Source organism: Lissotriton helveticus, chromosome 6 (genome assembly GCF_964261635.1).
Source record: "Lissotriton helveticus chromosome 6, aLisHel1.1, whole genome shotgun sequence".
Classification (NCBI taxonomy): Eukaryota; Metazoa; Chordata; class Amphibia; order Caudata; family Salamandridae; genus Lissotriton; species Lissotriton helveticus.
In genome coordinates this window covers 1130809779-1130822278 of record NC_136067.1, presented here as the reverse complement: position 1 = coordinate 1130822278, position 12500 = coordinate 1130809779, and the positions used below count along the sequence as shown (strand labels likewise).

The window sequence follows — 12500 nt, the reverse complement described above, 5'->3', positions numbered from 1 at the left end:
TCTGGGAGTCCCTTTTCAGCAGTACTGTTATAATCTGCCTTGCAACCAGATTGGTGGGGTAAAGCTGAAAAACACCATGCCAGATTGGGCACCAGGTCTCTAGGCGCTTGAAGACATATTGGGTCTACAACCCTCAGTTTCTGAGGTCCAAGAAATGTTCACCCTCTACCCTAATAGAGAGGTCTTGGCCGATCGTGGCTGAGAGGGGAAGAAGGTAGCAGGGCAAGATGTTCATGGTTCTGCTTTAATAATGGACCAACTTCCTCTTTCTCCTTAGCTGTGCTTCTGCCTGGCTACTGGGGCTACCAGTTGTAAGCCTGCAGCCCACAAGGAGCTGGTTTGTCCCTCTCACACATGTAAATGGGTAATCATTCAATTGCACACACCTGCCTGCGTCCACAGACCCTTGCACACACACTTTTGTCAACAAGCTTTTTTTGTGGTTAAGAGAATCAGGGACCCATGTTGAAATAAAAAAAGCAGCACACCACGTGACGGCCATCACATAGAGTCCAGCAGCAAATGGGAAACGTTTAACTAGCCGTGGTCCTATTACTGCAGTTCTACCGTGGAACATCTGCTGGATGAGTCCTCCTGGAGAATATTGAACCTACAACAAGTCTGAGGTAAATAAGATTCCACAGGAATATAATGAAACAGGGACCTACAACTCTTCCGAGCCAGATAGGAGTCGAATCTACAATCTTCTGATCCATAGTCAGACGCATTATCCATTGCGCCACTGGCCCTATGTAGACATACCCATCCTTTTGTCCTTAAGAGGTCTAGAAAGTGTGTATGTGTGTGTGTGTGAAGGCACAAGGAAACCCATCTGACCTCCTGAAAGTCTTTTCTGTGAGGGTTTCCTAAGTTGTACAAAGGACTTTAGGAGAAGGAAGGACCTAAAATCTAGGCGAAATGGTTCTAGATCCAAGGAAATCTTTTAGATCAGGCTCAGTTTCTTAAATAGTCTACATTAACATAATCAGGTCCAGGTCTGTGTGGGGCTGAGCTTGTGAACTCCTTAGTAATTAGGCGGATACAACAAAAAGGGGTTTAATATTACAATACAGGTGAAAATTCAGACACCTTGTCGTAGGCTCACCTTGTCCAGGGACCCAAGCATGCTGCCTTTCCACTCTCAGAGAACTTCACCTAACCTACTGTGCAGCTGTTTCACCTTTAATATCACTGTTCCACAGACAGCGTGATGTCACAATGCTCCTTGTCTGTAGCCCAAACCATGAGCCTTTGCAACCCTGACATAATCTACATACTTACGGTGTGTGAAGTCTTGGACCACAAATGCAGTGAAGAATAATAGAGTGCTACTCTTCAGACATTTTTGCCCATTGGCTCAGATTTGAATGCTTACTGGCCATCTGAGCATCTCTGCCAGGCCACCCTATGTCTAGAGACTGTAGATTTAGAGAGTTTAGAAACATTGTCAGTTCATCAATAAAGTGTGCTCGCTTCGGCAGCACATATACTAAAATTGGAACGATACAGAGAAGATTAGCATGGCCCCTGCGCAAGGATGACACGCAAATTCGTGAAGCGTTCCATATTTTAAACAGTTTTTAGGAGAGAAATCTTCTTTGTTTTCAAGACTAATTAAAATAATAAAGCAGGTTCCAGTCCTGTGTCATGTAATATGTATTTTTCAATTAGTCTCCCCTCAACATTTTTAATGTGTTTGCCTTGCCGTAAAGAAGGTGCGCTCTATGTCCAGCTGCATTTAGCAAGGAAGCCTGCAGGACTTTTCTTTCTCTTTTTCAGCCTCCCTGTCATTATTCTTCACCACCCCTTATATCTATACTGCTACCAGAGATGAGTTGCTTTGTGGGAAGCAGGACAAAGAGAAGGGCAGGGCCTATGCAAATGATGGCCTCAGGGATGTCTGGGAGTCCCTTTTCAGCAGTACTGTTATAATCTGCCTTGCAACCAGATTGGTGGGGTAAGCTGAAAAACACCATGCCAGATTGGGCACCAGGTCTCTCGGTGCTTGAAGGACATATTGGGTCTACATCCCTCAGTTTCTGAGGTCCAAGAAATGTTCACCCTCCACCCTAATAGAGAGGTCTTGGCCGATCGTGGCTGAGAGGGGAAGAAGGTAGCAGGGCAAGATGCTCATGGTTCTTCTCTGATAATGGACCAAATTCCTCTCTCTCCTTAGCTGTGCTTCTGCCTGGCTACTGGGGCTACCAGTTGTAAGCCTGCAGCCCACAAGGAGCTGGTTTGTCCCTCTCACACATGTAAATGGGTAAGCATTCAATTGCACACACCTGCCTGCGTCCACAGACCCTTGCACACACACTTTTGTCAACAAGCTTTTTTTGTGGTTAAAAGAATCAGGGACCCATGCTGAAATACAAAAGCAGCACACCACGTGACGGCCATCACATAGAGTCCAGCAGCAAATGGGAAACGTTTAACTAGCCGTGGTCCTATTACTGCAGCTCTACCGTGGAACATCTGCTGGATGAGTCCTCCTGGAGAATATTGAACCTACAACAAGTCTGAGGTAAATAAGATTCCACAGGAATATAATGAAACAGGGACCAACAACTCTTCCGAGCCAGATAGAAGTCGAACCTACAATCTTCTGATCCGTAGTCAGATGCGTAATCCATTGCGCCACTGGCCCTATGTAGACATACCCATCCTTTTCTCCTTAAGAGGGCTAGAAAGTGTGTGTGTGTGAAGGCACAAGGAAACCCATCTGACCTCCTGAAAGTCTTTTCTGTGAGGGTTTCCTAAGTTGTACAAAGGACTTTAGGAGAAGGAAGGACCTAAAATCTAGGCGAAATGGTCCTAGATCCAAGGAAATCTTTTAGATCAGGCTCAGTTTCTTAAATAGTCTGCATTAACATAATCAGGTCCAGGTCTGTGTGGGGCTGAGATTGTGAACTCCTTAGTAATTAGGCGGATACAACAAAAAGGGGTTTAATATTACAATCAGGTGAAAATTCAGACACCTTGTCGTAGGCTCACCTTGTCCAGGGACCCAAGCATGCTGCCTTTCCACTCTCAGAGCACTTCACCTAACCTACTGTGCAGCTGTTTCACCTTTAATATCACTGTTCCACAGGCAGCGTGATGTCACAATGCTCCTTGTCTGTAGCCCAAACCATGAGCCTTTGCAACCCTGACATAATCTACATACTTACGGTGTGTGAAGTCTTGGACCACAAATGCAGTGAAGAATAATAGAGTGCTACTCTTCAGACATTTTTGCCCATTGGCTCAGATTTGAATGCTTACTGGTCATCTGAGCATCTCTGCCAGGCCACCCTATGTCTAGAGACTGTAGATTTAGAGAGTTTATAAACATTGTCAGTTCATCAATAAAGTGTGCTCGCTTCGGCAGCACATATACTAAAATTGGAACGATACAGAGAAGATTAGCATGGCCCCTGCGCAAGGATGACACGCAAATTCGTGAAGCGCTCCATATTTTAAACAGTTTTAGGAGAGAAATCTTCTTTGTTTTCAAGACTAATTAAAATAATAAAGCAGGTTCCAGTCCTGTGTCATGTAATATGTATTTTTCAATTAGTCTCCCCTCAACATTTTTAATGTATTTGCTTTGCAGTAAAGAAGGTGCGCTCTATGTCCAGCTGCATTTAGCAAGGAAGCCTGCAGGACTTCTGGGACTTTTCTTTCTCTTTTTCAGCCTCCCTGTCATTATTCTTCACCACCCCTATATCTATTCTGCTACCAGAGATGAGTTGCTTTGTGGGAAGCAGGACAAAGAGAAGGGCAGGCCTATGCAAATGATGGCCTCAGGGATGTCTGGGAGTCCCTTTTCAGCAGTACTGTTATAATCTGCCTTGCAACCAGATTGGCGGGGTAAGCTGAAAAACACCATGCCAGATTGGGCACCAGGTCTCTAGGCGCTTGAAGGACTTATTGGGTCTACATCCCTCAGTTTCTGAGGTCCAAGAAATGTTCACCCTCCACCCTAATAGCGAGGTCTTGGCCGATCGTGGCTGAGAGGGGAAGAAGGTAGCAGGGCAAGATGCTCATGGTTCTTCTCTAATAATGGACCTACTTCCTCTCTCTTCTTAGCTCTGCTTCTGCCTGGCTACTGGGGCTACCAGTTGTAAGCCTGCAGCCCACAAGGAGCTGGTTTGTCCCTCTCACACATGTAAATGGGTAATCATTCAATTGCACACACCTGCCTGCGTCCACAGACCCTTGCACACACACTTTTGTCAACAGGCTTTTTTTTTAGTTAAGAGAAACAGGGACCCATGTTGAAATACAAAAGCAGCACACCACGTGACGGCCATCACATAGAGTCCAGCAGCAAATGGGAAACGTTTAACTAGCTGTGGTCCTATTACTGCAGTTCTACCGTGGAACATCTGCTGGATGAGTCCTCCTGGAGAATATTGAACCTACAACAAGTCTGAGGTAAATAAGATTCCACAGGAATATAATGAAACAGGGACCAACAACTCTTCCGAGCCAGATAGGAGTCGAACCTACAATCTTCTGATCCGTAGTCAGACACGCTATCCATTACGCCACTGGCCCTATGTAGACATACCCATCCTTTTCTCCTTAAGAGGGCTAGAAAGTGTGTGTGTGTGTGTGAAGGCACAAGGAAACCCATCTGACCTCCTGAAAGTCTTTTCTGTGAGGGTTTCCTAAGTTGTACAAAGGACTTTAGGAGAAGGAAGGACCTAAAATCTAGGCGAAATGGTCCTAGATCCAAGGAAATCTTTTAGATCAGGCTCAGTTTCTTAAATAGTCTGCATTAACATAATCAGGTCCAGGTCTGTGTGGGGCTGAGCTTGTGAACTCCTTAGTAATTAGGCGGATACAACAAAAAGGCGTTTAATATTACAATACAGGTGAAAATTCAGACACCTTGTCGTAGGCTCACCTTGTCCAGGGACCCAAGCATGCTGCCTTTCCACTCTCAGAGCACTTCACCTAACCTACTGTGCAGCTGTTTCACCTTTAATATCACTGTTCCACGGGCAGCGTGATGTCACAATACTCCTTGTCTGTAGCCCAAACCATGAGCCTTTGCAACCCTGACATAATCTACATACTTACGGTGTGTGAAGTCTTGGACCACAAATACAGTGAAGAATAATAGATTGCTACTCTTCAGACATTTTTGCCCATTGGCTCAGATTTGAATGCTTACTGGCCATCTGAGCATCTCTGCCAGGCCACCCTATGTCTAGAGACTGTAGATTTAGAGAGTTTATAAACATTGTCAGTTCATCAATAAAGTGTGCTCGCTTCGGCAGCAGATATACTAAAATTGGAACAATACAGGAAAGATTAGCATGGCCCCTGCGCAAGGATGACACGCAAGGATTACACGCAAATTCGTGAAGCGTTCCATATTTTAAACAGTTTTTAGGAGAGAAATCTTCTTTGTTTTCAAGACTAATTAAAATAATAAAGCAGGTTCCAGTCCTGTGTCATGTAATATGTATTTTTGCATTAGTCTCTCCTCAACATTTTTAATGTATTTGCCTTGCAGTAAAGAAGGTGCGCTCTATGTCCAGCTGCATTTAGCAAGGAAGCCTGCAGGACTTCTGGGACTTTTCTTTCTCTTTTTCAGCCTCCCTGTCATTATTCTTCACCACCCCTATATCTATACTGCTACCAGAGATGAGTTGCTTTGTGGGAAGCAGGACAAAGAGAAGGGCAGGGCCTATGCAAATGATGGCCTCAGGGATGTCTGGGAGTCCCTTTTCAGCAGTACTGTTATAATCTGCCTTGCAACCAGATTGGTGGGGTAAAGCTGAAAAACACCATGCCAGATTGGGCACCAGGTCTCTAGGCGCTTGGAAGACATATTGGGTCTACAACCCTCAGTTTCTGAGGTCCAAGAAATGTTCACCCTCTACCCTAATAGAGAGGTCTTGGCCGATCGTGGCTGAGAGGGGAAGAAGGTAGCAGGGCAAGATGTTCATGGTTCTGCTTTAATAATGGACCAACTTTCTCTCTCTCCTTAGCTGTGCTTCTGCCTGGCTACTGGGGCTACCAGTTGTAAGCCTGCAGCCCACAAGGAGCTGGTTTGTCCCTCTCACACATGTAAATGGGTAATCATTCAATTGCAAACACCTGCCTGCGTCCACAGACCCTTGCACACACACTTTTGTCAACAAGCTTTTTTTGTGGTTAAGAGAATCAGGGACCCATGTTGAAATACAAAAGCAGCACACCACGTGACGGCCATCACATAGAGTCCAGCAGCAAATGGGAAACGTTTAACTAGCCGTGGTCCTATTACTGCAGTTCTACCGTGGAACATCTGCTGGATGAGTCCTCCTGGAGAATATTGAACCTACAACAAGTCTGAGGTAAATAAGATTCCACAGGAATATAATGAAACAGGGACCTACAACTCTTCCGAGCCAGATAGGAGTCGAATCTACAATCTTCTGATCCATAGTCAGACGCATTATCCATTGCGCCACTGGCCCTATGTAGACATACCCATCCTTTTGTCCTTAAGAGGTCTAGAAAGTGTGTATGTGTGTGTGTGTGAAGGCACAAGGAAACCCATCTGACCTCCTGAAAGTCTTTTCTGTGAGGGTTTCCTAAGTTGTACAAAGGACTTTAGGAGAAGGAAGGACCTAAAATCTAGGCGAAATGGTTCTAGATCCAAGGAAATCTTTTAGATCAGGCTCAGTTTCTTAAATAGTCTACATTAACATAATCAGGTCCAGGTCTGTGTGGGGCTGAGCTTGTGAACTCCTTAGTAATTAGGCGGATACAACAAAAAGGGGTTTAATATTACAATACAGGTGAAAATTCAGACACCTTGTCGTAGGCTCACCTTGTCCAGGGACCCAAGCATGCTGCCTTTCCACTCTCAGAGCACTTCACCTAACCTACTGTGCAGCTGTTTCACCTTTAATATCACTGTTCCACAGACAGCGTGATGTCACAATGCTCCTTGTCTGTAGCCCAAACCATGAGCCTTTGCAACCCTGACATAATCTACATACTTACGGTGTGTGAAGTCTTGGACCACAAATGCAGTGAAGAATAATAGAGTGCTACTCTTCAGACATTTTTGCCCATTGGCTCAGATTTGAATGCTTACTGGCCATCTGAGCATCTCTGCCAGGCCACCCTATGTCTAGAGACTGTAGATTTAGAGAGTTTAGAAACATTGTCAGTTCATCAATAAAGTGTGCTCGCTTCGGCAGCACATATACTAAAATTGGAACGATACAGAGAAGATTAGCATGGCCCCTGCGCAAGGATGACACGCAAATTCGTGAAGCGTTCCATATTTTAAACAGTTTTTAGGAGAGAAATCTTCTTTGTTTTCAAGACTAATTAAAATAATAAAGCAGGTTCCAGTCCTGTGTCATGTAATATGTATTTTTCAATTAGTCTCCCCTCAACATTTTTAATGTGTTTGCCTTGCCGTAAAGAAGGTGCGCTCTATGTCCAGCTGCATTTAGCAAGGAAGCCTGCAGGACTTTTCTTTCTCTTTTTCAGCCTCCCTGTCATTATTCTTCACCACCCCTTATATCTATACTGCTACCAGAGATGAGTTGCTTTGTGGGAAGCAGGACAAAGAGAAGGGCAGGGCCTATGCAAATGATGGCCTCAGGGATGTCTGGGAGTCCCTTTTCAGCAGTACTGTTATAATCTGCCTTGCAACCAGATTGGTGGGGTGAGCTGAAAAACACCATGCCAGATTGGGCACCAGGTCTCTCGGCGCTTGAAGGACATATTGGGTTTACATCCCTCAGTTTCTGAGGTCCAAGAAATGTTCACCCTCCACCCTAATAGAGAGGTCTTGGCCGATCGTGGCTGAGAGGGGAAGAAGGTAGCAGGGCAAGATGCTCATGGTTCTTCTCTGATAATGGACCAAATTCCTCTCTCTCCTTAGCTGTGCTTCTGCCTGGCTACTGGGGCTACCAGTTGTAAGCCTGCAGCCCACAAGGAGCTGGTTTGTCCCTCTCACACATGTAAATGGGTAAGCATTCAATTGCACACACCTGCCTGCGTCCACAGACCCTTGCACACACACTTTTGTCAACAAGCTTTTTTTGTGGTTAAGAGAATCAGGGACCCATGCTGAAATACAAAAGCAGCACACCACATGACGGCCATCACATAGAGTCCAGCAGCAAATGGGAAACGTTTAACTAGCCGTGGTCCTATTACTGCAGCTCTACCGTGGAACATCTGCTGGATGAGTCCTCCTGGAGAATATTGAACCTACAACAAGTCTGAGGTAAATAAGATTCCACAGGAATATAATGAAACAGGGACCAACAACTCTTCCGAGCCAGATAGAAGTCGAACCTACAATCTTCTGATCCGTAGTGAGACGCGTTATCCATTGCGCCACTGGCCCTATGTAGACATACCCATCCTTTTCTCCTTAAGAGGGCTAGAAAGTGTGTGTGTGTGTGTGTGAAGGCACAAGGAAACCCATCTGACCTCCTGAAAGTCTTTTCTGTGAGGGTTTCCTAAGTTGTACAAAGGACTTTAGGAGAAGGAAGGACCTAAAATCTAGGCGAAATGGTCCTAGATCCAAGGAAATCTTTTAGATCAGGCTCAGTTTCTTAAATAGTCTGCATTAACATAATCAGGTCCAGGTCTGTGTGGGGCTGAGCTTGTGAACTCCTTAGTAATTAGGCAGATACAACAAAAAGGGGTTTAATATTACAATACAGGTGAAAATTCAGACACCTTGTCGTAGGCTCACCTTGTCCAGGGACCCAAGCATGCTGCCTTTCCACTCTCAGAGCACTTCACCTAACCTACTGTGCAGCTGTTTCACCTTTAATATCACTGTTCCACAGGCAGCGTGATGTCACAATGCTCCTTGTCTGTAGCCCAAACCATGAGCCTTTGCAACCCTGACATAATCTACATACTTACGGTGTGTGAAGTCTTGGACCACAAATGCAGTGAAGAATAATAGAGTGCTACTCTTCAGACATTTTTGCCCATTGGCTCAGATTTGAATGCTTACTGGCCATCTGAACATCTCTGCCAGGCCACCCTATGTCTAGAGACTGTAGATTTAGAGAGTTTATAAACATTGTCAGTTCATCAATAAAGTGTGCTTGCTTCGGCAGCACATATACTAAAATTGGAACGATACAGAGAAGATTAGCATAGCCCCTGCGCAAGGATGACACGCAAATTCGTGAAGTGTTCCATATTTTAAACAGTTTTAGGGGAGAAATCTTCTTTGTTTTCAAGACTAATTAAAATAGTAAAGCAGGTTCCAGTCCTGTGTCATGTAATATGTATTTTTCAATTAGTCTCCCCTCAACATTTTTAATGTATTTGCCTTGCAGTAAAGAAGGTGTGCTCTATGTCCAGCTGCATTTAGCAAGGAAGCCTGCAGGACTTCTGGGACTTTTCTTTCTCTTTTTCAGCCTCCCTGTCATTATTCTTCACCACCCCTATATCTATACTGCTACCAGAGATGAGTTGCTTTGTGGGAAGCAGGACAAAGAGAAGGGCAGGGCCTATGCAAATGATGGCCTCAGGGATGTCTGGGAGTCCCTTTTCAGCAGTACTGTTATAATCTGCCTTGCAACCAGATTGGTGGGGTAAGCTGAAAAACACCATGCCAGATTGGGCACCAGGTCTCTAGGCGCTTGAAGGACATATTGGGTCTACATCCCTCAGTTTCTGAGGTCCAAGAAATGTTCACCCTCCACTCTAATAGAGAGGTCTTGGCCGATCGTGGCTGAGAGGGGAAGAAGGTAGCAGGGCAAGATGCTCATGGTTCTGCTTTAATAATGGACCAACTTCCTCTCTCTCCTTAGCTGTGCTTCTGCCTGGCTACTGGGGCTACCAGTTGTAAGCCTGCAGCCCACAAGGAGCTGGTTTGTCCCTCTCACACATGTAAATGGGTAATCATTCAATTGCACACACCTGCCTGTGTCCACAGACCGTTGCACACACACTTTTGTCAACAAGCTTTTTTTGTGGTTAAGAGAATCAGGGACCCATGTTGAAATACAAAAGCAGCACACCACGTGACGGCCATCACATAGAATCCAGCAGCAAATGGGAAACGTTTAACTAGCCGTGGTCCTATTACTGCAGTTCTACCGTGGAACATCTGCTGGATGAATCCTCCTGGAGAATATTGAACCTACAACAAGTCTGAGGTAAATAAGATTCCACAGGAATATAATGAAACAGGGACCAACAACTCTTCCGAGCCAGATAGGAGTCGAACCTACAATCTTCTGATCCATAGTTAGACACGTTATCCATTACGCCACTGGCCCTATGTAGACAAACCCATCCTTTTCTCCTTAAGAGGGCTAGAAAGTGTGTGTGTGTGAAGGCACAAGGAAACCCATCTGACCTCCTGAAAGTCTTTTCTGTGAGGGTTTCCTAAGTTGTACAAAGGACTTTAGGAGAAGGAAGGACCTAAAATCTAGGCAAAATGGTCCTAGATCCAAGGAAATCTTTTAGATCAGGCTCAGTTTCTTAAATAGTCTGCATTAACATAATCAGGTCCAGGTCTGTGTGGGGCTGAGCTTGTGAACTCCTTAGTAATTAGGCGGATACAACAAAAAGCGGTTTAATATTACAATACAGGTGAAAATTCAGACACCTTGTCGTAGGCTCACCTTGTCCAGGGACCCAAGCATGCTGCCTTTCCACTCTCAGAGCACTTCACCTAACCTACTGTGCAGCTGTTTCACCTTTAATATCACTGTTCCACAGGCAGCGTGATGTCACAATGCTCCTTGTCTGTAGCCCAAACCATGAGCCTTTGCAACCCTGACATAATCTACATACTTACGGTGTGTGAAGTCTTGGACCACAAATACAGTGAAGAATAATAGATTGCTACTCTTCAGACATTTTTGCCCATTGGCTCAGATTTGAATGCTTACTGGCCATCTGAGCATCTCTGCCAGGCCACCCTATGTCTAGAGACTGTAGATTTAGAGAGTTTATAAACATTGTCAGTTCATCAATAAAGTGTGCTCGCTTCGGCAGCACATATACTAAAATTGGAACGATACAGAGAAGATTAGCATGGCCCCTGCGCAAGGATGACACGCAAATTTGTGAAGCGTTCCATATTTTAAACAGTTTTTAGGAGAGAAATCTTCTTTGTTTTCAAGACTAATTAAAATAATAAAGCAGGTTCCAGTCCTGTGTCATGTAATATGTATTTTTGCATTAGTCTCTCCTCAAAATTTTTAATGTATTTGCCTTGCAGTAAAGAAGGTGCGCTCTATGTCTAGCTGCATTTAGCAAGGAAGCCTGCAGGACTTCTGGGACTTTTCTTTCTCTTTTTCAGCCTCCCTGTCATTATTCTTCACCACCCCTATATCTATACTGCTACCAGAGATGAGTTGCTTTGTGGGAAGCAGGACAAAGAGAAGGGCAGGGCCTATGCAAATGATGGCCTCAGGGATGTCTGGGAGTCCCTTTTCAGCAGTACTGTTATAATCTGCCTTGCAACCAGATTGGTGGGGTAAAGCTGAAAAACACCATGCCAGATTGGGCACCAGGTCTCTAGGCGCTTGGAAGACATTTTGGGTCTACATCCCTCAGTTTCTGAGGTCCAAGAAATGTTCACCCTCCACCCTAATAGAGAGGTCTTGGCTAATCATGGCCGATCGTGGCTGAGAGGGGAAGAAGGTAGCAGGGCAAGATGCTCATGGTTCTTCTCTGATAATGGACCAAATTCCTCTCTCTCCTTAGCTGTGCTTCTGCCTGGCTTCTGGGGCTACCAGTTGTAAGCCTGCAGCCCACAAGGAGCTGGTTTGTCCCTCTCACACATGTAAATGGATAAGCATTCAATTGCACACACCTGCCTGCGTCCACAGACCCTTGCACACACACTTATGTCAACAAGCTTTTTTTGTGGTTAAGAGAATCAGGGACCCATGCTGAAATACAAAAGCAGCACACCACGTGACGGCCATCACATAGAGTCCAGCAGCAAATGGGAAACGTTTAACTAGCCGTGGTCCTATTACTGCAGCTCTACCGTGGAACATCTGCTGGATGAGTCCTCCTGGAGAATATTGAACCTACAACAAGTCTGAGGTAAATAAGATTCCACAGGAATATAATGAAACAGGGACCAACAACTCTTCCGAGCCAGATAGAAGTCGAACCTACAATCTTCTGATCCGTAGTCAGACGCGTTATCCATTGCGCCACTGGCCCTATGTAGACATACCCATCCTTTTCTCCTTAAGAGGGCTAGAAAGTGTGTGTGTGTGAAGGCACAAGGAAACCCATCTGACCTCCTGAAAGTCTTTTCTGTGAGGGTTTCCTAAGTTGTACAAAGGACTTTAGGAGAAGGAAGGACCTAAAATCTAGGCGAAATGGTCCTAGATCCAAGGAAATCTTTTAGATCAGGCTCAGTTTCTTAAATAGTCTGCATTAACATAATCAGGTCCAGGTCTGTGTGGGGCTGAGCTTGTGAACTCCTTAGTAATTAGGCAGATACAACAAAAAGGGGTTTAATATTACAATACAGGTGAAAATTCAGACAC

General features: G+C 44.9%; 7 non-coding genes and 1 pseudogene across 7 annotated transcripts; 6 read left to right on the top strand and 2 right to left on the bottom strand.

Annotated features, from left to right (window-relative positions):
* Window positions 1-1465: 1465 nt before the first annotated feature.
* LOC144764976 (U6 spliceosomal RNA) lies at window positions 1466-1572 on the top strand. The gene has a single exon (XR_013596997.1). It is a non-coding gene; the product is annotated as a U6 spliceosomal RNA (small nuclear RNA).
* A 1782-nt stretch (window positions 1573-3354) lies between these two features.
* LOC144765110 (U6 spliceosomal RNA) lies at window positions 3355-3461 on the top strand. Its single transcript, XR_013597123.1, has one exon. It is a non-coding gene; the product is annotated as a U6 spliceosomal RNA (small nuclear RNA).
* A 1008-nt stretch (window positions 3462-4469) lies between these two features.
* Window positions 4470-4542, bottom strand: TRNAR-ACG (transfer RNA arginine (anticodon ACG)). The gene has a single exon. It is a non-coding gene; the product is annotated as a tRNA-Arg (tRNA).
* A 712-nt stretch (window positions 4543-5254) lies between these two features.
* LOC144765388 (U6 spliceosomal RNA) lies at window positions 5255-5374 on the top strand (annotated as a pseudogene).
* Window positions 5375-7174: 1800 nt separating this feature from the next.
* On the top strand, window positions 7175-7281 carry LOC144764975 (U6 spliceosomal RNA). The gene has a single exon (XR_013596996.1). It is a non-coding gene; the product is annotated as a U6 spliceosomal RNA (small nuclear RNA).
* Window positions 7282-9070: 1789 nt separating this feature from the next.
* Window positions 9071-9177, top strand: LOC144765143 (U6 spliceosomal RNA). The gene has a single exon (XR_013597155.1). It is a non-coding gene; the product is annotated as a U6 spliceosomal RNA (small nuclear RNA).
* A 1790-nt stretch (window positions 9178-10967) lies between these two features.
* LOC144765002 (U6 spliceosomal RNA) lies at window positions 10968-11074 on the top strand. Its single transcript, XR_013597020.1, has one exon. It is a non-coding gene; the product is annotated as a U6 spliceosomal RNA (small nuclear RNA).
* A 1021-nt stretch (window positions 11075-12095) lies between these two features.
* On the bottom strand, window positions 12096-12168 carry TRNAR-ACG (transfer RNA arginine (anticodon ACG)). Its single transcript has one exon. It is a non-coding gene; the product is annotated as a tRNA-Arg (tRNA).
* Between the last annotated feature and the right edge of the window lie 332 nt (window positions 12169-12500).